A 27,686-nucleotide genomic window follows, 5' to 3' on the forward strand; every position below is an offset into this window, starting at 1 on the left:
TATTCTTCTTGGAATTAACCCAGACAGACTACTTCCTGTCAATCTCTCTGCAAGTCTTACAATATCTGCTGCTGAGCACCTCACTGTAAATCTCCGCTCCTCACTTGCTGAAAATCTCACTTTGATCAAAGTCAGTGGAAATGTCCCAATTTCCCAGGTTTGATAGAAGTCTCCCCACCCACTGCAAGGCCTCTGGCCACCAGCAATTTCCTTCTTTCTGATGCAGATTTGCTTTTAACAAAGTTGCAGTTCAGTATAACGTTCCCCCTGGTCCCAGCAAGTCACCAGCAGTCCAGTACAAATTTCCTCCTGGTCCCAGCAAGTCACCAGCAGTCCAGTACAAATTTCCTCCTGGTTTCACCAAGTCACCAGCAGTCCAGTGCAAAGTTCCTCCTGCTCCCAGCAAGTCACCAGCAGTCCAGTGCAAATTTCCTCCTGGTTTCACCAAGTCACCAGCAGTCCAGTGCAAATTTCCTCCTGGTTTCACCAAGTCACCAGCAGTCCAGTACAAAGTTCTTCCTGGTCCCAGCAAGTCACCAACAGTCCAGTAGAAAGTTCCTCTTGGTCCCAGCAAGTCACCAGCAATCCAGTGCAAAGTTCTTCCTGGTTTCAGCAAGTCACCAGCAGTCCAATACAGTTCTTCCTGGTTCCAACAAGTCAGCCCGATATCTCAATGCAAGTCCTCCTCCTGCTACAATTCCTCCTCAAGGGTCAGCGAACCTTCCAAGAGCGTTCTTTAATGCAATCGTCCAATTCTCCCGCAGCAGTTCCTGCAAATCACCGCAATATCAGAATGTGAGCCCCCTGAACTATAACAAGATGTTTAGCTGGCCTATTAGAAGTCCCCTCCTTTCCCTCTTGGTCCCCTCTTTGCTAGAGTTCTTCACTACTGTCAGAAAATCTTCCAGCTAGTGCAAGTCTTATATAAAGCTGGCCTGAAATTGTCCTGCACACCCCCTGATATCTGAATGCAAGCTCCCCAGTGATGTCCTAATGCAAGTCAGTCTTAATGGAAGTCCCCAGTCCCTGTAGGCCCCGTCCGCTAAAACGCAAGCAAATCTTCCAGCTAGTTTAAATGCAAATCCTATGCAAAGAAAGCCTGAATTGTCCTGGAAGTTTCCCAGATATCTGAAGCAAGCTCCCAGAAAATCAAGCTCCCCCCAATCTCCCAGCTAGTTTAGTATAAAGCTCGCCTCTGGCAAGTCCCCCGGGTATCTGAAGCAAGCTCCCAGTGATGTCCTAATGGAAGTCCCCGGTCCCTGCCAGGTCCCGTCTCCTAGAACGCAAGCAAATCTTCCAGCTAGTTTAAATGCAAATCCTAGGCAAAGAACACCTGAATTGTCCTGGAAGTTCCCAGATATTTGAAGCAAGCTCCCAGAAAATCAAGCTCCCCCCGATCTCCCAGCTAATTTAGTATAAATCTCGCCTCTGGCAAGTCCCCCGGGTATCTGAAGCAAGCTCCCAGTGATGTCCTAATGGAAGTCCCCGGTCCCTCCCAGGTCCCGTCTCCTAGAACGCAAGCAAATCTTCCAGATAGTTTAATGCAAATCCTATATAAAGTCGGCCTGAAGTTCTTGGAAGTCTCCTAGCTATTTAAAGCAAGCTCCCAGTGATGACCTAATGCACAATCTCAATGGAAGTCCCCCGTCCCTGTAGGTCTCATTCGCTACAATGCAAGAAAATCTTCCAGCCAGTTTAATGCAAATCTTATATAAAGCTCGGCTGCAGAAAGTCCCCCTGATATTTGCAGCAAGCTCCCAGTGATGTCCCAATTCAATAAAATCTTACTGGAAGTGCCCCGTCCCTGCAGATCCCGTCTGCTGCAATGTGAGTAAATCTTCCAGCTAGATTAATGCAAATCTTATGTAAAGCAAGGCTGACGTTCCCTGGAAGTCCCCCAGATATCTGAAGCTCCCAGGAATTCAGGTCTTCCAGCTAGTTTAATGCAAGTCTTATATAATGCTGGTCCCCGGATAATTGCAGCAAGCTCCCAGTGATGTCCTAATGCCAGTCAATTTTAATGGAAGCCCCCTGTCCGCTAGAATGCAAGCAAATCTTCCAGCTAGTTTAATGCAAACCTGAAGTTCCTGGAAGTCTCCCAGATATCTGAAGCAAGCTCCCAGGAATACAGGTCACCCCGATTTCCTAATAGAAGTCACCTGCCGGTCAGAGAACCCCCCACATAGACAAATGTAAGCACCCCGCCTCAGTGATGGGCCCCCAATGGTCTCACAATGGGCCCCTGCACGCCAGACAAGCCTCTTGCAAGTCTAATACAAGTCCTCCTCCTCACTACTTCCTGTTGGGCCCCCAATGGTCTCACAATTGGCCCCTGTAGTGTGCAGATAGCCCCCCAGGTGGTCCAATACAAGTCCCACCTCACTGCTGGGCCCCTGAGCTGTCCTTGAAGGGCAGACAACCCCCTACAAAGTCCAACACAAGCCCCCCTTCTCACTACTTCCTGCTGGGCCCCCAGTTACCTCACACTGGGCCCCTCTGCTGCAACCCAGCAAGCAGTATTCAGTTCCCCACTACTTCCTGCAATCCCCCCCCAGCCCATACAAACGTACTGTCTCTTTTGTGCCACGTCCTGGGGCCCCAACCTCCCCCAGGGCCCCCTCTTTCACTTTCACCCAACCTCCCCCGTCCAGTCACACCACCATAGAGAGAGAACTCCTCCTGGAACCATAGACAGGCGCGGCTGGCGGTACTTCCGGCCTGCGCCCTCCTCTTCCAACCATAGAGAGAAGTTTGCTTTACTATAGAGACGTATTAGGAATGCGGGAGGCGCCATGTTGGATAAGGGAGATACGGGCGGAAAAGCTGGCTAGTGTGCCCTTAGCTGCGGGCGGGGGCTTGTCACGCGTGCGGCGATTGGCTGGTTCCGTTGCCATAGCAGCGTTTGTTTGCCAGCGAGGCATCCTTTCCCCTCAGTGCTAGAAGTGGCGCCAAATCACCTGACAGTGAATCAAAGTTCAGAGATTGTAGATTGAGATCAGAGCAATGGAGGCCAGAGGGGGAGAAACACAGAATAATCATGAAACAAGCCCAAATGTACTAATGTGTCATGGAAGATCATTATTAATATGAATTAATATTTTTTTTACTATAAAAAGCTGCTTAATTGACTACATAATGTTTATTATTAATAATAATGTATGCAAATATATTTTTTATGATAATCAGTACATTAAAATAAGAATTTATATATATACATTATACATTTTACAATTATATATTTTTTTAATCGCTATTTATGTATTACTATTTTAAACAAATTTATATATATATATATATATATATATATATATATATAAAATTTGTTTAAAATAGTAATACATAAATAGCGATTTTAAAAAAATATAATTGTAAAATGTATAATGATTAATAATAGTAAGACATTACATTAACTAATGATTAATAAATGAATTAATAATAAATTAATAATAATAGGATTTTTTTTTACAATGAATGATTGCCCAATACACAGTTCCATAGTTAGTCTGGCTGAAAAAAGACAAAAAAAAAAAAAGACAAAAGTCCATCAAGTTCAACCATTAAAAAAAAAAAGTTATAATCCTATACCCAAACTTGATCCAGAGGAATGCAAAAAAACAAGCAAAGCATGATCCAATTTGTTCCTGCAGGGGAAAAATTCCTTCCTGATCCCCCGAGAGGCAATCAGATATTCCCTGGATCAACTTTACCTATAAATGTTATATCCAGTTATATTCTGTGTATCTAAGAAAGAATCCAGGACTTTCCTACAGCAATCCACTGAGCAGGCCAGAACCAACTCTTGAGGGAGTCTATTCCACATTTTCACAGCTCTCACTGTGAAGAAACCTTTCTGTGTTTGGAGATTAAATCTCTTTTCCTCCAGATGTAAAGAGTGCCCCCTTGTCCTCTGTGATGACCTCAGGGGGAATAACTCTACACCGAGTTCACTATATGAACCACTGATGTATTTATACATGGAGATCATATCCCCCTTATGTATTATACATGGAGATCATATCCCCCCTTATGTATTATACATGGAGATCATATCCCCCCTTATGTATTATACATGGAGATCATATCCCCCCTTATGTATTATACATGGTGATCATATCCCCCCTTATGTATTATACATGGAGATCATATCCCCCCTTATGTATTATACATGGAGATCATATCCCCCCTTATGTATTATACATGGAGATCATATCCCCCCTTATGTATTATACATGGTGATCATATCCCCCCTTATGTATTATACATGGTGATCATATTCTCCCTTATGTATTATACATGGAGATCATATCCCCCCTTATGTATTATACATGGTGATCATATCCCCCCTTATGTATTATACATGGAGATCATATCCCCCTTATGTATTATACATGGAGATCATATCCCCCCTTATGTATTATACATGGAGATCATATCCCCCCTTATGTATTATACATGGTGATCATATCCCCCCTTATGTATTATACATGGTGATCATATTCCCCCTTATGTATTATACATGGAGATCATATCCCCCCTTATGTATTATACATGGAGATCATATCCCCCCTTATGTATTATACATGGAGATCATATCCCCCTTATGTATTATACATGGTGATCATATCCCCCCTTATGTATTATATATATGGTGATCATATCCCCCCTTATGTATTATACATGGTGATCATATCCCCCTTATGTATTATACATGGAGATCATATCCCCCCTTATGTATTATACATGGAGATCATATCCCCCTTATGTATTATACATGGAGATCATATCCCCCTTAATCTCATCTTTTCAAGAGAGAATACATTCAGTTCCTCTAATCTTTCCTCATAGCTGATCTCCTCCATGCCTCTTATCAGTTTGGTTGCCCTTCTCTGTACTTTCTCCAGTTCCCCAATGTTCTTATTGTGAATTGGTGCCCAAAACTGAACTGCATATTCCAGATGAGGTCTCACTAATGATTTGTACCGGGGGAAATGATATCACCCTCTCTGGAGTCTATACCTCTCCTAATACAAGAGAGGATTTTGCTCGCTTTAGAAACCGCAGCTTGGCATTGCATGCCATTATTAAGCTTGTGATCTACCAGAACTCCCAGATCCTTCTCCACCATTGATTCCCCCAGATCCTTCTCCACCATTGATTCCCCCAGATCCTTCTCCACCATTGACTCCCCCAGATCCTTCTCCACCATTGATTCCCCCAGATCCTTCTCCACCATTGACTCCCCCAGATCCTTCTCCAACATTGATTCCCCCAGATCCTTCTCCACCATTGATACCCCCAGATCCTTCTCCATCATTGATTCCCCTAGATCCTTCTCCACCATTGATTCCCCCAGATCCTTCTCCACCACTGATTCCCCCAGATCCTTCTCCACCATTGATTCCCCCAGATCCTTCTCCATCATTGATTCCCCCAGATCCTTCTCCACCATTGGTGCTCCCAGTTGTACCCCCCTAGTATGTATGATGCATGCATATTCTTAGCCCCCAAGTGCAGAACCTTACATTTATCAACATTAAACCTCATTTGCCACATACAGACAGAGAAAGCCAAGTCCCTAGGTAGGCTTGGCCTAGGAAAGGGAAAGATTATTGTATCCACTGAGATCATCTCATTTAAGGGATATCGGCCGAGTGAGGTTGGCCACACATAATGTAATCTCTTTTACCAGCTTATATGATGAAACACAAGGAAGGAGTTTTACTACCGTACTTTTTCGAGGGGCGGTGCCGCCTCCCCTCCTCCTCCAACGGACACCAAGTACAGGGGTGGGCAGAGGGGCTGTTGTACCTTACCTGGCTCCGGTCCCGGTCCCACGACGATCCGGTCCAGGAAGCGCGGCTGCTCCTTCTTTCAGTTCGGCCGCTCGATGGTCCCGCCGCCCACTCGGCTCCGCCTCCTCACCGGTGATTGGGCGGCAGCACTCTGGAAAGGCACACAGGTGACAAATCACCGGCGAGGAGGCGGAGCCGAACGGCCCCGCGAAAATCAAGCGGCCGAACTGAAAGAAGGAGCAGCCGCTCCTCTCCCCCACTGACACTAACGATGGGGCACTATTCCTCCTCCACACTGACACCAACGATGAGGTACTGTTCCTCCCCCACTGACACCAACGATGGGGCACTATTCCTCCTCCCCACTGACACCAACGATGGGGCACTATTCCTCCCCCACTGACACCAATGATGGGGCACTTTTCTCCCCACTGATACCAATGATGGGGCACTATTCCTCCCCCACTGACACCAATGATGGGGCACTATTCCTCCCACTGACACCAATGATGGGGCACTATTCCTCCCCCACTGACACCAACGATGGGGCACTATTCCTCCTCCCCACTGACACCAACGATGGGGCACTATTCCTCCTCCCCACTGACACCAACGATGGGGCACTATTCCTCCTCCCCACTGACACCAATGATGGGGCACTATTCCTCCCCCCACTGACACCAATGATGGGGCACTATTCCTCCTCCCCACTGACACCAATGATGGGGCACTATTCCTCCTCCCCACTGACACCAATGATGGGGCGCGTTGGAAGAGGGGTAGTCTTATACGGCGAGTATAGCTCAAACCCTATATTTTAACAGGAAAAGTAGGGGGTCGTCTTATACGCCGGCAAATACGGTACTTATTATCCTACCATTCAACATTGATGAATATATGATGAAAAGTGCAAAGACATTTCCAAGATTGGAGAACAATAGGAAATCAAAACTGTGAAGATATAACCATTCTGAATACTACTATCACGGACTCCCCAAACATCATAAAAGAAGATTTTTTTCTGTCCAGTACTTACAACAATTTTTTCACCATTTAAATTGAGGCAGCTAAGTGAATGCGCAAAACACTTTGTTTGTTTTTTTGTTTTTACATTCACTGATTTTATTTTTGTGATTGACTGTGTGTACACCATGTTTATAATGACTAACCTTCCCATGATCTTCATGATCTAAATAAAATAATTTGCACCCACTATTGATGGTAATAATTTACTCCACATAGGATTCATAATATACCGTCTTTTTTGGCAGTTCTGCTCTGGTCAGCTGCTTACCTTTTTCTTAACCTCCCTGGCGGTATTCCCGAGTGTAGCTCGGGGTAAAATTTGAGTACCAAGAGTGGTATCCCCGAGCTACACTCGGGCTTACCATGCGGCGTTGCTCAGGGAGTCCCTGCAGCACTTACCTTGTCCTTCGCTCCTGCGATGTGTCCCCTGCAGCGTCCCCGGCCGATGCCGTCATCCGGCTTCCGTGTTCCGGTCCCTGTGACGTCGGGACGTACGGGCGCCGGAGCCGGCGGCAAATTTGAAATTTTTTAAAAATGGCATTTTTTAAAAAAATGATTATTACATAGTAAAACATTGCTGTTTCAATGCATTTCACATACATTTTGTCCCGAGTGCTTTGTCCTGTCCCCTGCCTGCATTTTTACTGTTCTTTCTGCCTGGAAACTGAGAAACGTCCATGGCATCCAAAAAGCGTCCCTTTAGGTCAAAAGTGGTTTTAGACCGGCTAGAGAACAGCGATAGTAAATGAGAACCACTTGCAGAATTGAGTGATAATGATTCGTGGTGAAATTCCTCATCAGACACTGAAAACGATTTTGCGACTTTGCTCAGCGATGTGCAAATTTGCCTCTGTATTTCAAATTTCAGTGTTTTTGGTTTGATTATATTATTGAATTACATATATTATTATATTATTATTTTTTATGATTATTTATTAAATTATAATTTATGATTCGTGTTTCAAGTTTTATCCTACCTGGGATGTTTACTAGACTCTTGTTCGGACAGATTTCAGGGAGTTATTCCTAAAAATTACAGGCCTACAATAAAAAACTACATATTTCCATGCAAAAAAATGGTACCACTTTCAGCACAAAAAATCGGAAAGAATCATACCCCAGGGAGGTTAAAAGATTAGGGAGGGTCATGTATACTCCCGAAGACTATTTGGTTGTGAAAGAACCTGCTATTTGGATTGCCACTTTTTGCGCACTGTTCTGACAGCACAGCACCCATTCTGGAAGGTTGCATTCTGCAGGCTCAAGGAAGCAATCCATGGGGATCCTGCAGTATGTACTGTAGGTCTTGCTTGAAATCGGCCTGTGTGTATAAGTGCCTTACTGAGCATAGTGCGACTTCGGAAAAGCAACCACACCGTTGTAACTACTGACTATTCATTTTATCCACTTACAGTGGTAGTAAACGCTCTACCTTACAATAAAGCTCACCTGCAGGTAAAATAAATATCTCCTAAATGTGCACCCTTCAGGAGATATTCCAGCTAGTAGCAGCCAGTGACGTCACTGGCGCATGCGCTCTGAAGGAACCACATACCCGTGCCGTTATTTCAGAGCTCTGTTCCGTGCCTGGCGCTGCCTGCATGCATCTATGGTAGTGACGTCATCGCGTTCTCGGCCAGCCAGACCGGGGGAAAGATGGAAGCCCTGTGAGCAGTGACAGCGTGCTGTTGGAGGGCTTCGTTTTAAGGTAAGTATTTCATAATGTGCTAGTGTGCGATGCATAATAGCACATTATCATATTTCCTTGCAATGGGAAAACTTTTTTTTTTATTAGAAGGTTTACTACCGCTTTAAACTCATTTAATCCCCTTCATGCCCAGGCTGCTATTCGGCACTGCGCTACTTTAATTGGCAATTGCGCAGTCATGTAACACTGTACCCAAACACAATTGATATCATTTTTTCACACCAGTAGGGATTTCTTTTGGTGGCATTTGATCACCACTGGGCCTTTTATTTTTTGCTATATAAACGAAAAAAGACTGAAAATTTTGAAAAAAAAACCACTTTTTCACTTTCTGCTAGAAAACATATCCAATAAAACATTTAATAAATCAAATTTCTTTTAAATTTTGGGCAAAATGTATTCTGCTGTCTTTGGTTAAAAAAAGTCCCAATAAGTGTATACTAATTGGTTTGTGTTAAAGTTGTAGCGTCTACAAACTATGGTATATACATGACGCAAAACTCAAAAACATTAAAGGAACCCTTTTGGAAACCCATCAGATCTCAAAGGGAACACATCTCCTGCTGGATCTCTGTACTGACATGGACGGGTTAATGTGTTAGGAACATAAGGATGCCCCATTGTTTGATGGAAATGAAAATGATCGACCTACAGAGGACCAAATTCAAAGACATCCCGAAAATCAAAGTGAAAAAATGATACAGCAGGCGAGTCCATTTTACTGAAATTTCATTGCAGAAACTCAGAGTGGTCCTCAGTAGTTTGTATGGCCCCCATGTGCTTGTATGCATTCTTGACAACATCGGGGGAGGCTCCTAATGAGACCACGGATGGTATCCTGGGGGATTTCCTCCCAGATCTGTACCAGGGCATCACTGAGCTCCTGGACAGTCTGAGGGGCAACCTGGCGTTGTCAGATGGATCAAAAAATGATATCCCAGAGGTGTTCTATTGGATTTAGATCAGGAGAGCGTGGGGGCCATTCAATGGTATCAATTCCTTCATCCTCCAGGAACTGCCAGCATACTCTCACCACATGAGGCCGGGCATTGTCATGCACCAGGAGGAACCCAGGACCCACCGCACCAAGGTAGGGTCTGACAATGGGTCCAAGGATTTGTTTAAAATAGTAATACATAAATAGCGATTTAAAAAAAATATGATTGTAAAATGTATAATGATTAATAATAGTAAGACATTACATTAAATAATGATTAATAAATGAATTAATAATACATTAATAATAATAGGATTTCTTTTTACAATGAATGATTCTTGCCCAATACACAGTTCCATAGTTAGTCTGGCTGAAAAAAGACAAAAGTCCATCAAGTTCAACCATTAAAAAAAAGTTATAATCCTATACCCAAACTTGATCCAGAGGAATGCAAAAAAACAAGCAAAGCATGATCCAATTTGCTCCTGCAGGGGAAAAATTCCTTCCTGATCCCCCGAGAGGCAATCAGATATTCCCTGGATCAACTTTACCTATAAATGTTATATCCAGTTATATTCTGTGTATCCAAGAAAGAATCCAGGACTTTCCTACAGCAATCCACTGAGCTGGCCAGAACCAACTCTTGAGGGAGTCTATTCCACATTTTCACAGCTCTCACTGTGAAGAAACCTTTCTGTGTTTGGAGATTAAATCTCTTTTCCTCCAGATGTAAAGAGTGCCCCCTTGTCCTCTGTGATGACCTCAGGGGGAATAACTACACCGAGTTCACTATATGAACCACTGATGTATTATACATGGAGATCATATCCCCCCTTATGTATTATACATGGAGATCATATCCCCCTTATGTATTATACATGGAGATCATATCCCCCCTTATGTATTATACATGGAGATCATATCCCCCCTTATGTATTATACATGGAGATCATATCCCCCTTATGTATTATATGTGGAGATCATATCCCCCCCTTATGTATTATACATGGAGATCATATCCCCCCTTATGTATTATACATGGAGATCATATCCCCCCTTATGTATTATACATGGAGATCATATCCCCCCTTATGTATTATACATGGAGATCATATCCCCCCTTATGTATTATACATGGAGATCATATCCCCCTTAATCTCCTCTTTTCAAGAGAGAATACATTCAGTTCCTCTAATCTTTCCTCATAGCTGATCTCCTCCATGCCTCTTATCAGTTTGGTTGCTCTTCTCTGTACTTTCTCCAGTTCCCCAATGTTCTTTTTGTGAATTGGTGCCCAAAACTGAACTGCATATTCCAGATGAGGTCTCACTAATGATTTGTACCGGGGGAAATGATATCTCTCTCTCTGGAGTCTATACCTCTCCTAATACAAGAGAGGATTTTGCTCGCTTTAGAAACCGCAGCTTGGCATTGCATGCCATTATTAAGCTTGTGATCTACCAGAACTCCCAGATCCTTCTCCAGCATTGATTCCCCCAGATCCTTCTCCACCATTGATTCCCCCAGATCCTTCTCCACCATTGACTCCCCCAGATCCTTCTCCACCATTGATTCCCCCAGATCCTTCTCCACCATTGACTCCCCCAGATCCTTCTCCAACATTGATTCCCCCAGATCCTTCTCCACCATTGATACCCCCAGATCCTTCTCCATCATTGATTCCCCTAGATCCTTCTCCACCATTGATTCCCCCAGATCCTTCTCCACCACTGATTCCCCCAGATCCTTCTCCACCATTGATTCCCCCAGATCCTTCTCCATCATTGATTCCCCCAGATCCTTCTCCACCATTGGTGCTCCCAGTTGTACCCCCCTAGTATGTATGATGCATGCATATTCTTAGCCCCCTAGTGCAGAACCTTACATATATCAACATTAAACCTCATTTGCCACATACAGACAGAGAAAGCCAAGTCCCTAGGTAGGCTTGGCCTAGGAAAGGGAAAGATTATTGTATCCACTGAGATCATCTCATTTAAGGGATATCGGCCGAGTGAGGTTGGCCACACATAATGTAATCTCTTTTACCAGCTTATATGATGAAACACAAGGAAGGAGTTTTACTACCGTATTTGCCGGCGTATAAGATGACTTTTCAACCCGTGAAAATCTTTTGAAAAGTCGGGGGTCGTCTTATACGCCGGTATACGGCGAGCCGGTGTCAGGGCGGCACTTTTTCGAGGGGCGGCGCCGCCTCCCCTCCTCCTCCAACGGACACCAAGTACAGGGGTGGGCAGAGGGGCTGCTGTACCTTACCTGGCTCCGGTCCCACGACGATCCGGTCCAGGAAGCGCGGCTGCTCCTTCTTTCAGTTCGGCCGCTCGATGGTCCCGCCGCCCGCTCGGCTCCGCCTCCTCACCGGTGATTGGGCGCCAGCACTGGAAAGGCACACAGGCGACCAATCACCGGCGAGGAGGCGGAGCCGAACGGCCCCGCGAAAATCAAGCGGCCGAACTGAAAGAAGGAGCAGCCGCTCCTCTCCCCCACTGACACTAACGATGGGGCACTATTCCTCCTCCACACTGACACTAACGATGGGGCACTATTCCTCCTCCACACTGACACCAACGATGAGGTACTGTTCCTCCCCCACTGACACCAACGATGGGGTACTATTCCTCCTCCCCACTGACACCAACGATGGGGCACTATTCCTCCCCCACTGACACCAATGATGGGGCACTTTTCTCCCCACTGATACCAATGATGGGGCACTATTCCTCCCCCACTGACACCAATGATGGGGCACTATTCCTCCCACTGACACCAATGATGGGGCACTATTCCTCCCCCACTGACACCAACGATGGGGCACTATTCCTCCTCCCCACTGACACCAACGATGGGGCACTATTCCTCCTCCCCACTGACACCAATGATGGGGCACTATTCCTCCCCCCACTGACACCAATGATGGGGCACTATTCCTCCTCCCCACTGACACCAATGATGGGGCACTATTCCTCCTCCCCACTGACACCAATGATGGGGCGCGTTGGAAGAGGGGTAGTCTTATACGGCGAGTATAGCTCAAACCCTATATTTTAACAGGAAAAGTAGGGGGTCGTCTTATACGCCCAGTCGTCTTATACGCCGGCAAATACGGTACTTATTATCCTACCATTCAACATTGATGAATATATGATGAAAAGTGCAAAGACATTTCCAAGATTGGAGAACAATAGGAAATCAAAACTGTGAAGATATAACCATTCTGAATACTACTATCACGGACTCCCCAAACATCATAAAAGAAGATTTTTTTCTGTCCAGTACTTACAACAATTTTTTCACCATTTAAATTGAGGCAGCTAAGTGAATGCGCAAAACGCTTTGTTTGTTTTTTTGTTTTTACATTCACTGATTTTATTTTTGTGATTGACTGTGTGTACACCATGTTTATAATGACTAACCTTCCCATGATCTTCATGATCTAAATAAAATAATTTGCACCCACTATTGATGGTAATAATTTACTCCACATAGGATTCATAATATACCGTCTTTTTTGGCAGTTCTGCTCTAGTCAGCTGCTTACCTTTTTCTTAACCTCCCTGGCGGTATTCCCGAGTGTAGTTCGGGATAAAATTTGAGTACCAAGAGCGGTATCCCCGAGCTACACTCGGGCTTACCATGCGGCGTTGCTCAGGGAGTCCCTGCAGCACTTACCTTGTCCTTCGCTCCTGCGATGTGTCCCCTGCAGCGTCCCCGGCCATCTCCTCCGGCCGATGCCGTCATCCGGCTTCCGTGTTCCGGTCCCTGTGACGTCGGGACGTACGGGCGCCGGAGCCGGCGGCAAATTTGAAATTTTTTAAAAATGGCATTTTTTAAAAAAATGATTATTACATAGTAAAACATTGCTGTTTCAATGCATGACTAGTGCACCCGAGATAGGTTCATCCAGACCCCACTACACCACCATTACCCTTCCATACCAATCCCCTTTACTTACTATACTTACAGAAAACACAACACCAATTTTGGAGTAAATGGCCAGCACGGCCTTTTATTAACCAATCAAGTTTAAACACATCAACCATTCCTTATAACAGAAAACATAAAGAGTTGTCGTTGGTCTTTGAAGGCACCACCAAAACGATCCGAAATGCACCTGCGGACAACCATATTCCACTAGGCCTCCAGCCGCAACCAACCAGCTCGGAGACAACCATACCATCCGCAGTGCAGCACCACCACCTTCCAGTTAAACCTCGGTTAACTGGGAATGTTCCCGGGCACACCATACCAACGATGGGTCCCACACCATTTTGTACCTCCAAGATAAGAACCGCCTCCAAAGACCAACCACCGCCCAGAAACCAAAATCACCCCCCCCCCCCCAGGAGGAACACAACATTCACCAAACAGGGCGGGCGGGAGGGAAGCTCTCTTTCCCACGTCCAGCTCCCAACTGACGCCCCTCCCCAGAACACCCCACCCTAAAGTGCAGGAGACCCCACCTACACTCTCCTCTACCAACCAGATCCCCCAGCTATCCTTTACCAACCCTAATACTACCATTAACCCTTACACATCTTCCTTCCCACTCTGGGCCTAGTCATGCCTGCCCTGCGCTAATTCTTTTCTTCTTTTTTCGCTGCGGGCATTTCTTGACTAGTGCACCCGAGATAGGTTCATCCAGACCCCACTACACCACCATTACCCTTCCATACCAATCCCCTTTACTTACTATACTTACAGAAAACACAACACCAATTTTGGAGTAAATGGCCAGCACGGCCTTTTATTAACCAATCAAGTTTAAACACATCAACCATTCCTTATAACAGAAAACATAAAGAGTTGTCATTGGTCTTTGAAGGCACCACCAAAACGATCCGAAATGCACCTGCGGACAACCATATTCCACTAGGCCTCCAGCCGCAACCAACCAGCTCGGAGACAACCATACCGTCCGCAGTGCAGCACCACCACCTTCCAGTTAAACCTCGGTTAACTGGGAATGTTCCCGGGCACACCATACCAACGATGGGTCCCACACCATTTTGTACCTCCAAGATAAGAACCGCCTCCAAAGACCAACCACCGCCACAGCACGCTGGGTGATCCCTTACCCATGCGTGCCACACCACAACAAACCTCTCCGAACTCCAGCCCTTAGACCCAGAGACCATAAATCCGCTCCAACCGCATTCAGATGTACCCCAGCACTCCAAAGATACCTCCAAGTATCCACCTCCAGCTCCAGATGCCGGACCACCAGCCCCCCAGTACGGATAAAGAAGCGCCCCACCTCCTGGTCGACCTTCAGATCGTTGCCACCCGCAGGAAGCACTAGGACATCCAGTGGGCCATCCCATCGAGTCAAACGCTGCCCCTCCTGCAGCACACGACCCCACAACATACCCGGCACACCCATCCAGAAGCTTACTGCCCAGCCAACCCCAGCTGCCTACCAGTAGGCCTAACAGCAGCCCACCGGGCCCCCCAAGAACACATAGGAGTGACCCAGGATCCACACCAGGCCACACCGCTCCCTCTGAAAGAAAAGGACAAGCAATACCCCCAGGACAATACATCACCCAGACAGGACAGGCACTCCCCCCAGGCCATGACAACAGAACACGAGACCCCACTAGACCCCCAACAGATGCGGACGAACGCACAGTCGAAATCTCCGTGAATCCCACCTACCAATACGTGTGACCCATATCCAACAAACCCCACCCGGCAGCTTCCGTAGCAGCCCCCATCCAAAGCGAATGCGAAGCACACAAGGACGCATCCAACCAGCCGCCGTGAAACACCGTCAGAAAACTGACACAAAGTGAATTAAGAGGACCCCTCAGCGTGCTGGAAAAAAGGACCCCTGCCCCACCGGACGATGGGATAGAAAATCTGGCACCGCACCCACCGGGCACACATAAGATGCTGGAAGAGCAAAGAACTGCACCCATACACCACGCCCCAACCGGTCCATCCTAGACCGATGGACGAGCACCTCCACCCCAGTAAACCCAGCACACGACCACATCCCCCAATAACTGATGCAGACGGACCACCGAACTCACCAAAACGCAATGCCCCAAAAAAGGCCACCGCAAAGGCCGTACCGAAACAAACACCCCGAAGCCCGAAAGACACACAGACCGCAGGCACACAAACCAAGACCCTAACAACGCAACGGACACCGGATGCCGTGAATACCTTCAGCGATGAGCCCTACGGGAACCCCGAAGGGCCTGTCGAACCCAAAAAGGCTTTCGTGAAAACCCCGACACCCCAGCAACTTAAGAAGAAGGCCAAACCAGCCAACCGGCAATCAAACGCAGCAGCCGACACCCCCCGCTCTAATTTCCGTGCCAAAATTACAACACAGCGAACCCACCTCAGGCCCCCACGGATCAATATTGACCCGCTGCAGCAGGTCCACCACTCCCGCCAGTTAAAATGCACCTGCGGACAACCATATTCCACTAGGCCTCCAGACGCAACCAACCAGCTCAGAGACAACCATACCATCCGCAATGCAGCACCACCACCTTCCAGTTAAACCTTGGTTAACTGGAATGTACCCGGGCACACCATACCAACGATGGGTCCCACACCATTTAAGTCGAGTATGCAGACCATGTCGCCTCACTCCCCGACTACCGGATCCAGCCTGCAACGACCCCAAGGCAAAATCCCACAGCCAGTCGGGACAAGGAACCCCGCGGTCCTCCTCCCCCAGCACCAACCCTCGGAATGTGTCCCACGGAAAATGAGCCAAAGCGACAACCAGAGTGTGCTCAATCCCAGGGAGATGCACAGCATGAAGAAAAATGGTCAGCTGCAGGCAACTCAACACGAAATGGCGAAGCAGGCCAACCACCGGCCGCGAAGAAGCTGAGGCCCGATTGATGACCTGAACCACCCCCAAAATGTTACACCGAAAATGAACCCTTACTTCCAAAAATGCTCCCCCCACACTGCAACCACCAGCACCACCGGAAAAAATACCAACAGCACCAAGATATGAAGAAAAAACCCCCCGCCTCCCACCAGGAAGCAGGCCATGGAACCGCGCTCCACCGACTGCAGCAAAAAAGGCCCCATATCCCACGGAAGCCGCCGCATCCGGGAACAAATCCAGGTCAAAATAGCTCCCAGGGCCAGACATCCACAGAGCTCGCCTGTTGAAGGAATCCAAAAAGGGGAGCCAAATCTGCAATCGGCGGCAGAACACCCAACCCATCGGCAGTATACGATAAGCGAAGGTAAGCTTTACCCAACAACGACTGCCAGGCCCGCAGCTGAAACTTACACTTGCCCAGTACCCCACGAATCTCAACTTTGAAGGCCAACAGCTTGTCCTCAGACAGCCGGCACTCCACAGCTCCGGAATCCAAACAATGCCCAGGAAAGTAATCACCGAAGCCGGGCCCTCCGTCTTGTCCAACGCCAGCGGAATAACGAAACGTTGTGCAATGTGTTGCAAAGTGGCCAGCAAAAACTGCACGTACCCCGGAAGCTGGCGGACCCACACAAAGAAAATCATCTAAATAACGGATGACCGCAGGCACCCCTAAAACAACCCGCACCACCCACTCCATGCATGAACTGAACTTCTCGAACAAAGCGTAGGATATAAAACACCCCATGAGAAGGCACTTCACAACATAAAACGAGCACTCCCAACGACAACCCAAAAAACACGAAGACCGTCCGGATGTACCCACAACAGCCGAAGCGCTGACTCAAGATCCCATTACGCCAGGAGCGCACCGCGCCCATACCGAAGAACCCAGAAAAACTGCCGCAGCGAACGACGTAGAAAACACCGCACCTGACTCTGTATCGATGGCGTCGGTCACCGACCCCACTGTCAGGAAGGACAGGTGAGGAATTAACCGAAACGCATGAGGCTCCTTATTGGGCACAACCCCCCAAGGGAGAAAAAGAAAAACGGGCCGCCCACGCGGTCTAACCCCACTTCCTTACGCAACTTATCCGAAACCACCTCTGCATACTGCAAGGCCGACCGTGAGTTCCGCGCTAAGGGAGGAATCGAAGTCAAAGTGCACGGGATGCGGAAACCCTCCGAACAAACCTGGAACCGCCAGCAGAACCCCTACACTTTGAGGCTGATTGTCCCGGGGAGAACGAACCACCAGCCCACCCCGAAAAACAGACCAGAGGGCCCCGCCGGAGTCATAAGCCGTAACCAAAGGCCACGGACCTTATTGTCCCAGCGCAAGGACGGGTGAACCGCCCTACGCTGCCGAAACTGTTCATCGCACCGTAGCCCAGCGATCCCCCCTCAAACCCAGGAGCCTTGTAATAGCGGCAAGGGAACAGAAAAGCGCCGAGCAATGCTCAGGGGCCGTTTCCCCAAGGACACTGGCCACAATCGCGAAAGCCTGCAACCAATTAGCAAAAGCACGCGGGATAAATGAAAAAGAACGCCACTTCTCTGCGTCCTCCCGCCTGCCCACGTCAACCCTCGACCCATCGACAGGCAGCCGCTCCAAGATCAAGAGCGTGAAGATCTCGACATACACACCTCACCCAATCTACTCCCGTACATCCGAATGTCAATGCACACCAACGGGCCCTCGAACCACAGGCACACTGCGAAGCCGCCCGGCCCTGGCACCCCCCGCACCCTCACCCAAAACCGTGGATGGGGCCGCCTAGCCCAGAGCACCGGACCCCGCCGTAACCACCCCTGACCCTAACCCGGAGGAGAAAACACCAGGCCCCGTGCGTCCCCATTATCCTGCCCTAGGCCCCCGCAAACATCCCCACCTGCAGGCGGGAATCACACAGAAGCAGGCCCAGCGCCCCCACTACCGCCCAGCGCAAAGCGCCGCAACAATTCCCCAGCCGGACCGCAAATCGCAGACCCCCGCACCAATACCCAACGAGATGACGCCGCCCCCCGACACCGCAGAAGTCCGCCCCCCAACAGTTCCCGGAGAGCAGCTGAAAAGAAGAGAGCAGACCCCAAAAAAAAAAAAAAAAAATGGTAACTCACCAGGCTGCCCAGGAGACGTCCCAGCAGCCGCGCGTCCAAAAGCCACCGGCGCCGAGCGGCCAGCTGTCGCCCCCGGATCGGGTTCCGATAGCTCGCCCTCCGATCGGTCCTCCTCCTCTCGCTGACTGGATGGCCTCCCAGTCCCAGGAGCCACGGGTCATGCAGGTCTGTGCCGCTCCTGCCTCCCAGCACCAGCCACGCTCCCTGACGACCCTGGGCACTTGCCAGCCCTCCGCCCAGCGCTGCACCTGTGGAAAATTTTTTTTATTTATTTATTTATTTATGGAGCCGCTGCTCCATGCTGACAGGGGGCCCGCCGGCCGCAGCACCAGACAGCCCGGCAGCTGCAGCAGGACATCTCCCCCCGCCGGGCACCCTCCCTGACAGGTGCCTTGTCAGCGGAGGAGCCGCTGTCATCCCGTCCTCACTGCCCTGCGGGCGGGGGGCGGGGCTACGTCCACGAGTGACCCCGCCCCCCCGAACTCCGCCAAAGCCTAGGATTCCTCCCGGCCTCCCCGGGAGCAGAGGCAGGAGAGTGCCCTGCCAGCGGGGGCCGGAGGGTCCCGAGTGGGGCTCCCATCATGGAGCCGAGCCCAGGGCTAGTAGGGAGAACGGGGGAAAGCTCTCCGGAGGCGCAGACCGCCCAGCACCTGGGCGCTCCCGCCCAACTACCTCCGAGGAGCCCGGGCCCTGCAGAAAACAGAGACCCGGCTCCGCAGCCAGGCCCTCCCCTTGGAGGCCGCAGACTCACTCAGCCCGGCCCAACCGTCCTTCTCATCCCGGCCTCCCCACAGGCAGACACAGGAGAGCGCCCTGCCAGCGGGGCCGGAGGGTCCCGAGTGGGGCTCCCGTTCTGGTCCCGAGCTCTCTGTGGGGCGGGCAAAAGTGCTCCGGAGGCCTAAGCACATGGGCACTCCTGCCCCCCTGCCGCTGGTGACAAGCCCAGGCCCCGCAGGGAGGCAGAGACCCGGCTCCGCAGCCAGTACAGCCCCTGCAAGCCGCAGCTGGGCCAATTGTCCCTCCCTGGCAGCTGCCACTGTACCTAAACCTCAGGGAAGGACACCCTGGTGGAGGGCGAGAGGGAAGCTCTCTTTCCCACGTCCAGCTCCCAACTGACGCCCCTCCCCAGAACACCCCACCCTAAAGTGCAGGAGACCCCACCTACACTCTCCTCTACCAACCAGATCCCCCAGCTATCCTTTACCAACCCTAATACTACCATTAACCCTTACACATCTTCCTTCCCACTCTGGGCCTAGTCATGCCTGCCCTGCGCTAATTCTTTTCTTCTTTTTTCGCTGCGGGCATTTCTTTTCACATACATTTTGTCCCGAGTGCTTTGTCCGGCGCCCTGCCTGCATTTTTACTGTTCTTTCTGCCTGGAAACTGAGAAACGTCCATGGCGTCCTAAAAGCGTCCCTTTAGGTCAAAAGTGGTTTTAGACCGGCTAGAGAACAGCAATAGTAAATGAGAACCACTTGCAGAATTGAGTGATAATGATTCGTGGGCGAAATTCCTCATCAGACACTGAAAACGATTTTGCGACTTTGCTCAGCGATGTGCGAATTTGCCTCTGTATTTCAAATTTCAGTGTTTTTGGTTTGATTATATTACTGAATTACATATATTATTATATTATTATTTTTTATGATTATTTATTAAATTATAATTTATGATTCGTGTTTCAAGTTTTATTATACCCGGGATGTTTACTAGACTCTTGTTCGGACAGATTTCAGGGAGTTATTCCTAAAAATTACAGGCCTACAATAAAAAACTACATATTTCCATGCAAAAAAATGGTACCACTTTCAGCACAAAAAATCGGAAAGAATCATACCGCCAGGGAGGTTAAAAGATTAGGGAGGGTCATGTATACTCCCGAAGACTATTTGGTTGTGAAAGAACCTGCTATTTGGATTGCCACTTTTTGCGCACTGTTCTGACAGCACAGCACCCATTCTGGAAGGTTGCATTCTGCAGGCTCAAGGAAGCAATCCATGGGGATCCTGCAGTATGTACTGTAGGTCTTGCTTGATATCGGCCTGTGTGTATAAGTGCCTTACTGAGCATAGTGCGACTTCGGAAAAGCAACCACACCGTTGTAACTACTGACTATTCATTTTATCCACTTACAGTGGTAGTAAACGCTCTACCTTACAATAAAGCTCACCTGCAGGTAAAATAAATATCTCCTAAATGTGCACCCTTCAGGAGATATTCCAGCTAGTAGCAGCCAGTGACGTCACTGGCGCATGCACTCTGAAGGAACCACATACCCGTGCCGTTATTTCAGAGCTCTGTTCCGTGCCTGGCGCTGCCTGCATGCATCTATGGTAGTGACGTCATCGCGTTCTCGGCCAGCCAGACCGGGGGAAAGATGGAAGCCCTGTGAGCAGTGACAGCGTGCTGTTGGAGGGCTTTGTTTTAAGGTAAGTATTTCATAATGTGCTAGTGTGCGATGCATAATAGCACATTATCATATTTCCTTGCAATGGGAAAACTTTTTTTTTTATTAGAAGGTTTACTACCGCTTTAAACTCATTTAATCCCCTTCATGCCCAGGCTGCTATTCGGCACTGCGCTACTTTAATTGGCAATTGCGCAGTCATGTAACACTGTACCCAAACACAATTGATATCATTTTTTCACACCAGTAGGGATTTCTTTTGGTGGCATTTGATCACCACTGGGCCTTTTATTTTTTGCTATATAAATGAAAAAAGACTGAAAATTTTGAAAAAAAAACACTTTTTCACTTTCTGCTAGAAAACATATCCAATAAAACATTTAATAAATCAAATTTCTTTTAAATTTTGGGCAAAATGTATTCTGCTGTCTTTGGTTAAAAAAAGTCCCAATAAGTGTATACTAATTGGTTTGTGTTAAAGTTGTAGCGTCTACAAACTATGGTATATACATGACGCAAAACTCAAAAACATTAAAGGAACCCTTTTGGAAACCCATCAGATCTCAAAGGGAACACATCTCCTGCTGGATCTCTGTACTGACATGGACGGGTTAATGTGTTAGGAACATAAGGATGCCCCATTGTTTGATGGAAATGAAAATGATCGACCTACAGAGGACTGAATTCAAAGACATCCCAAAAATCAAAGTGAAAAAATGATGCAGCAGGCGAGTCCATTTTACTGAAATTTCATTGCAGAAACTCAGAGTGGTCCTCAGTAGTTTGTATGGTCCCCACGTGCTTGTATGCATTCTTGACAACATCGGGGCATGCTCCTAATGAGACCACGGATGGTATCCTGGGGGATTTCCTCCCAGATCTGTACCAGGGCATCACTGAGCTCCTGAACAGTCTGAGGGGCAACCTGGCGTTGTCAGATGGATCAAAAAATGATATCCCAGAGGTGTTCTATTGGATTTAGATCAGGTGAGCGTGGGAGCCATTCAATGGTATCAATTCCTTCATCCTCCAGGAACTGCCAGCATACTCTCACCACATGAGGCTGGGCGTTGTCGTGCACCAGGAGGAACCCAGGACCCACCGCACCAACGTAGGGTCTGACAATGGGTCCAAGGATTTCATCCCAATACCTAATGGCAGTCAGGGTGCCATTGCCTAGCCTGTAGAGGTCTTTGCGTCCCTCCATGGATATGCCTCCCCAGACCATCACTGACCCTCCACTAAAACGGTCATGCTGAACAATGTTACAGGCAGCAAACGTTCTCCACAGCTTCTCCAGACCCTTTCATGTCTGTCACATGTGCCCAGGGTGAACCTGCTCTCATCTGTGAAAAGCACAGGGCGCCAGTGGTGGACCTGCCAATTCTGGTGTTCAATGGCAAATGCCAATCCAGCTCTATGGTGCCTGGCAGTGAGCACAGGGCCCACTAGAGGATGCGGGGCCCTCAGGCCACCCTCATGAAGTCTGTTTCTGATTATTTGGTCAGAGACATTCACACCAATGGCCTGCTGGAGGTCATTTTGTAGGGCTCTAGCAGTGCTCATTCTGTTACTCCTTGCACAAAGGAGCAGATACCGGTCCTGCTGATGGGTTAAGGACCTTCTACGGCCCTGTCCAGCTCTCCTAGAGTAACTTCCTGTCTCCTGGAATCTCCTCCATGACCTTGAGACTGTGCTGGGAGACACAGCAAACCTTCTGGCAATGGCACGTATTGATGTGCCATCCTGGAGGAGTTGGACTGCCTGTGCAACCTCTGTAGGGTCCAGGTATGGCCTCATGCTACCAGTAGTGACACTGACCCTATCCAAATGCAAAACTAGTGAAAAACCGTCAGAAAAGAGTTGCAAGTTAAAAATGTCAGTGTCCTCCACTTGTAAAAGCATTCCTGATGTGAGGGTCGTCTCATTGTTGCCCATCTAGTGCACCTGTTGTTAACACCAAGCAACTGAAACTGATTAACAACCCTATTTGCTACTTCACTGACCAGATCAATATCTCAGGAGTTTCATTGACTTAATGCTAGACTCTGATTAAAAAGTGTTCCTTTAACTTTTTTGAGCAGTATATATATATACTGAAATTTGTATTTATTTATTTTAATACTACAAATGGCGGTGATCAGCGACTTATAACAGGACTGTGCGGGGGGCAATCTGACATTAACTGATACTGGCTGAGGGAACTGACTGTCACTGACATCTCCAGTGACACTAATACAGAGATCAGTGATAATACTATACCCTGTCATAGCTCCCCACTTTCCCTGATTTAGAGGGACTATCCCTGATTTGGAACAAAGTCCCTCTGCCCCTGTTTCCTCATTTGTCCCTCATTTTGGTCTGATCTATATAGTTGTATATAAAATGCACTATTTATCTTTCAAAAAGTGTTTCACAGTGCTAAATCTTTTCACTAAACATTAAATTGTTTAATTTTCCTTTAACCTCCCTAGCGGTTAGATTATGTCAGTATTTCTGTGCTCAAAGCAGTACATTTTTTTGCATGAAAATATGTATTTTTTTTTATTGTAGGCTGTAATTTTTAGGAATATCTCACTGAAATCTGTCTGAACAAGAGTCTAGTAAACATCCCGGGTATGATAAAATTTGAAACACGAAATCATAAATTATAATATAATAAATAATCATAAAAAATAATAATAATATAATAATATATTTAATTCAATAATATAATCAAACCAAAAACACTGAAATTTGAAATATAGCGCCAAGTTCGCACATCGCTGAGCAAAGTCTCAGAATCGTTTTCAGTGTCTGATGAGGAATTTCCCCCACGAATCATTATCACTCAATTCTGCAAGTGGTTCTGATTTACTATCGCTGTTCTCTAGCCGGTCTAAAACCGCTTTTGACCTAAAGGGACGCTTTTTGGACGCCATGGACGTTTCTCAGTTTCCAGGCAGAAAGAACAGTAAAAATGCAGGCAGGGCGCCGGACAAAGCACTCGGGACAAAATGTATGTGAAATGGTTTGATACAGGAATGTTATACTGTGTGATTTTAGTGTATTTAGTGAATGTCACTTTTTGTCATTTTTAAATTTCCCGCCGTTCCGTCCCCCGTATGTCCCGACGGCGCAGGGGACTGAACCCAGAAGACAGATGCCGGCATCGGCCAGAGGACATTGCCAGGGACACTGCAGGGGGGACATCCCGGGAGCGCAGGACAAGGTAAGTTCAGAAGAGATTCCGGAGCAACGCTGCAGTGTATTCCCGAGTGTAGCTCGGGGTTACCGCTTATGGTGCTGAAACTTTACCCCGAGCTACACTCGGGAATACCGCCAGGGAGGCTACGGGGGTGTGTGCTATGCTTACAAAATTTTGCTAATAGGTGTCCCTCCTACCCATCTCAAAAAGTTTGGAGGTAGGTATACTGTCATTGTACATATGATACTGGCTGGGAAGGGGTTAACATCTAGGGAGACCAGAGGGTTAATCGTGTGCCTACAATCACAGCAGGTGTCAGAAGGAAGGAGGGGTGCACATGAGCATCCTAAACTCAGGAGCTGACAGCGACGTACCAGTACCTCGTTTTGCCTGCACAGGCCACCACCCCCAGTACATTGATTATCTGCTAGCCCCATCCACTTGTGTCCCCTGTGTCATGCTGAGGTTCTTCAAGCTGGCTTTTATGTCACTGCAGGGGAGTGTGAATACAGGCTGCCGTAAAGATATTATTAATGCTATTCAGGATTTATATAGAGCCAACAGTATGCACAATGTGTTTTTATAATAGAAAGAAAGATAGTATAATTACCATACAGTACAATACAGAAGTATTAGGATAGTCCTGCTTGTGGCGCTTGCAATCTAAAAGTGGGGGAAGTGCCAAAGCTGTGGGGGATGAGCTTGTGCGCAGGTTGAAATGCTGGTTAGTGAGATAGCTGCTGCCCCAGCTGGGAGGGAAACAGTTAACCTGATTTCCCGCACTTTTTGTTGGGCTCTGCCTCTCTCCCTGTGCTGGTAATAAAAGGGGGAGGGCTCTTCCCAGACACAGTCTGTTGCACAGGAAAGAAGACATAGACAAGCCACAGCATGTAATCTCCGGCTGTTTACAGAGAACAGAGAAGGGGAAGAAGTTCCACCTTGGAGAGCAAGCCTGCCTGCTGTCACATCCACCATGTAGGGGGTCTGCTGGGACCTGTAGTTTGCCCTGAAGCTACCAGCTTCTGGAGAAGTGCCATCAAGGGCTATGCCAAGTATAGACTCTCATCCTATGTAGGTATGCCTGGGCAGCAACAAGCTTGCGTTAAGGATTAGGGAAAGACCGTGCACTTTGTTTGAAGTATTAGGATGGTCCTGTTTGAGGAGCTTGCAATATAAAAGTGGGGGTAGTGTCAAAGCTGTGGAGGATGAGCTTTTGTGCAGGTTGAAATGCTGGTTAGTGATATAGCTGCTGCCCCAGCCAGGAAGGAAACAGTTAACCAGCTTTCCCGCACTTTTTTTGAGCTCTGTCTCTCTCCCTGTGCTGGTAATAAAAGGGGGGAGGGCTCTTCCCAGACACAGTCTGTTGCATGGGAAAGAAGACATAGACAAGGCACAGAATGTAATCTCTAGCTGCTTACAGAGAACAGAGAAGGGGGAGATGTTTCACTTTGGAGAGCAAGCCTGCCTGCTGTCACATCCACCATGTAGGGGGACTGCTGGGACCTGTAGTCTGCCCTGAAGCTACCAGCTACTGGAGAACTGTCATCAAGGACTATGCCAAGTATAGACTTAGGTATAGGTATGCCTGGGCAGCAACAAGCCTGAGTTAGGGATTAGGGAAATTAGGGAAAGACTGTGCACTTTGAAGTTGTAATGCTTGGAACTTTCATTAAAGCTTTTGAAACTTTGTCCTTTGCTTGGACTGAAGTTGTTAAAGACATGTATTGCAAGTAACTGGCACATTCTGCACTTAGTCTACAACTTGGGTCAGTAAAGCACATTGGGGTATGAAGACAGCTCCGTAAGAGTTAGCACAGTGTGGAGTACAAATATGTGGTTACCTATTGTAATAGAAGCTAGAACAAGCAGCCTATCATGAAGTGTATGCCTGTGATAGGTGGGGTAGCTCCTTGCAGGAAAGAGTTGGTGTTGGCACTCTCTCCATGAGATGTGTCTCTCCCATAGCAATAGAAGCAGATCAGCACTTCAGTGGTCCCCGGCCTTTAAACGGGTACGAAAGAGGAGTTAATGCAGAGCACATATAGAGTCCACACTAGGTGCTCAGCAGAGCCACATTTCATTACTGGATAAACCAAGGCTGGATGGGTGGAGTGGGCAGAAACTCAGCATGTCCCTCCTATATGCAACAAGTTACAGTAAAGGTGTACATTGACATGGGGCTAAAGAGAGTTACTGAAGTTCAGTTTATTGTACATGGTTCAGGGCCATCTCTCGGCCATCCCTTGGGGTTCTGTCTTAAGGCTGAGTTATCTCTGAAAGCAACCCCTGATGAGCACAACACAAAGTAAGGGTACCCCATGTGTAAGGCAGTGACCTGTCTCAGTTGCCTAGCATAGCCCCAAAGAGCCTCCCATGTGACCCAGACTTGGCACCCAAGGAGGGGAACATGGAGGGAGTGTCACCTGCTTGCCCTACAAGCTGATGGAGGTGGTCAATGTATGTACAGTTCTTAGTTGGAAGCAGAGCAGGCTTCTCTGATTAAATGGGTTGTCAGGGATCACCTAAAGAGGGTAGAAGATAACCAGACAGACTGAGTAAGGGAGTTCCATAAGATAGGAGAGACTCTGGAGAAGTCCTGGAGGTGAGTGTGGGAGAAGGTGTTTACGGATCTTGAAGGAAGGAGGTTTGGGAATGAACGGAGATATGTCAAGATATGCTGAGATAAGGCCGGTGATGTAAATATACAAAATCTTTTTTTACAGCCTGCTCATTTGCTTTGGGCCCTGGGGTGAGAGAGTCACTTTGATTTCTCGTGAAACATTATTTTATCTCCACCATCTCTTTTTCTGCTCAACCTCAATATCGTCCCCCCACCAGAAGGAAGTTAAAAATGAAACCAGACAGAAGCTTGGGGTATTCAAAGCATTCAAAGCATGAAAAAGCCTTCATGCAGAAGGAACAAGCCTGAAAGGAAACCCATACTAACAGAACACGGAGGATGCCATGGCAGATCTCCTTATGAAAATGCTAGTTTCCTGACCATGATGTCAAGCTCATGGGTTAGGCACTTATCAAACACCCTGGCAGTATCTTCAGGTTTTCTTTGAATGTAGACGGCATTAGAGATAGTGAGGATGGAGATGGATGAAAGAGGAGGGAGTCAGGTAAAATTTACTTGGCAAGTTTTAATTTGAGATACATCTGAGACCCTTCAGAATTTATTGACAGGGGTGTTTGATATGCAGCTGAATACAGTTTACCTGTTTTAAGTGAGTTTTGGATTCCCATAGAGTTTTGAATGCAAAATGCATTTGAAGTGAGCAAAAGCTGTCAGGGTCCAGATCTGAACCTGCAATCTCTGTGGTGTATGGCTGTAGCTCTTCTCGCTGTGCCACCAGAGATGCTGGCTAGCTTTATGTCTGATCTCCTAGGACTACCTTGCCTTGTCTCTTGTTTCTGGTGAACCTTGAACTCTTTGATCCTCCCATGATCCTCCTGATTTAAGCCATGTCTCTGTACTTCCTGTTTGCTAGATTTTTGTGCTCTCTCCTGCTGATATCTTGCTTCTTTGTGTATCTACAGCTGTCCTTAGCTTCACTGCCACTCATTACCGACCTTTTGATTTCCTCGAATATGCTTCGGCTTGATCCCAATCTGCAAGCAC

At 47.6% G+C, this 27,686-nt stretch overlaps 1 pseudogene; it reads right to left on the bottom strand.

Moving 5' to 3' along the window:
* Positions 1-234: 234 nt before the first annotated feature.
* Positions 235-14,849, bottom strand: LOC149451003 (uncharacterized; annotated as a pseudogene).
* Positions 14,850-27,686: the final 12,837 nt, after the last annotated feature.

This window comes from Staurois parvus, unplaced genomic scaffold (genome assembly GCF_062004578.1).
Source record: "Staurois parvus isolate SC_StPar_1 unplaced genomic scaffold, SC_StPar_1.0 ptg000552l, whole genome shotgun sequence".
NCBI lineage: Eukaryota > Metazoa > Chordata > Amphibia > Anura > Ranidae > Staurois > Staurois parvus.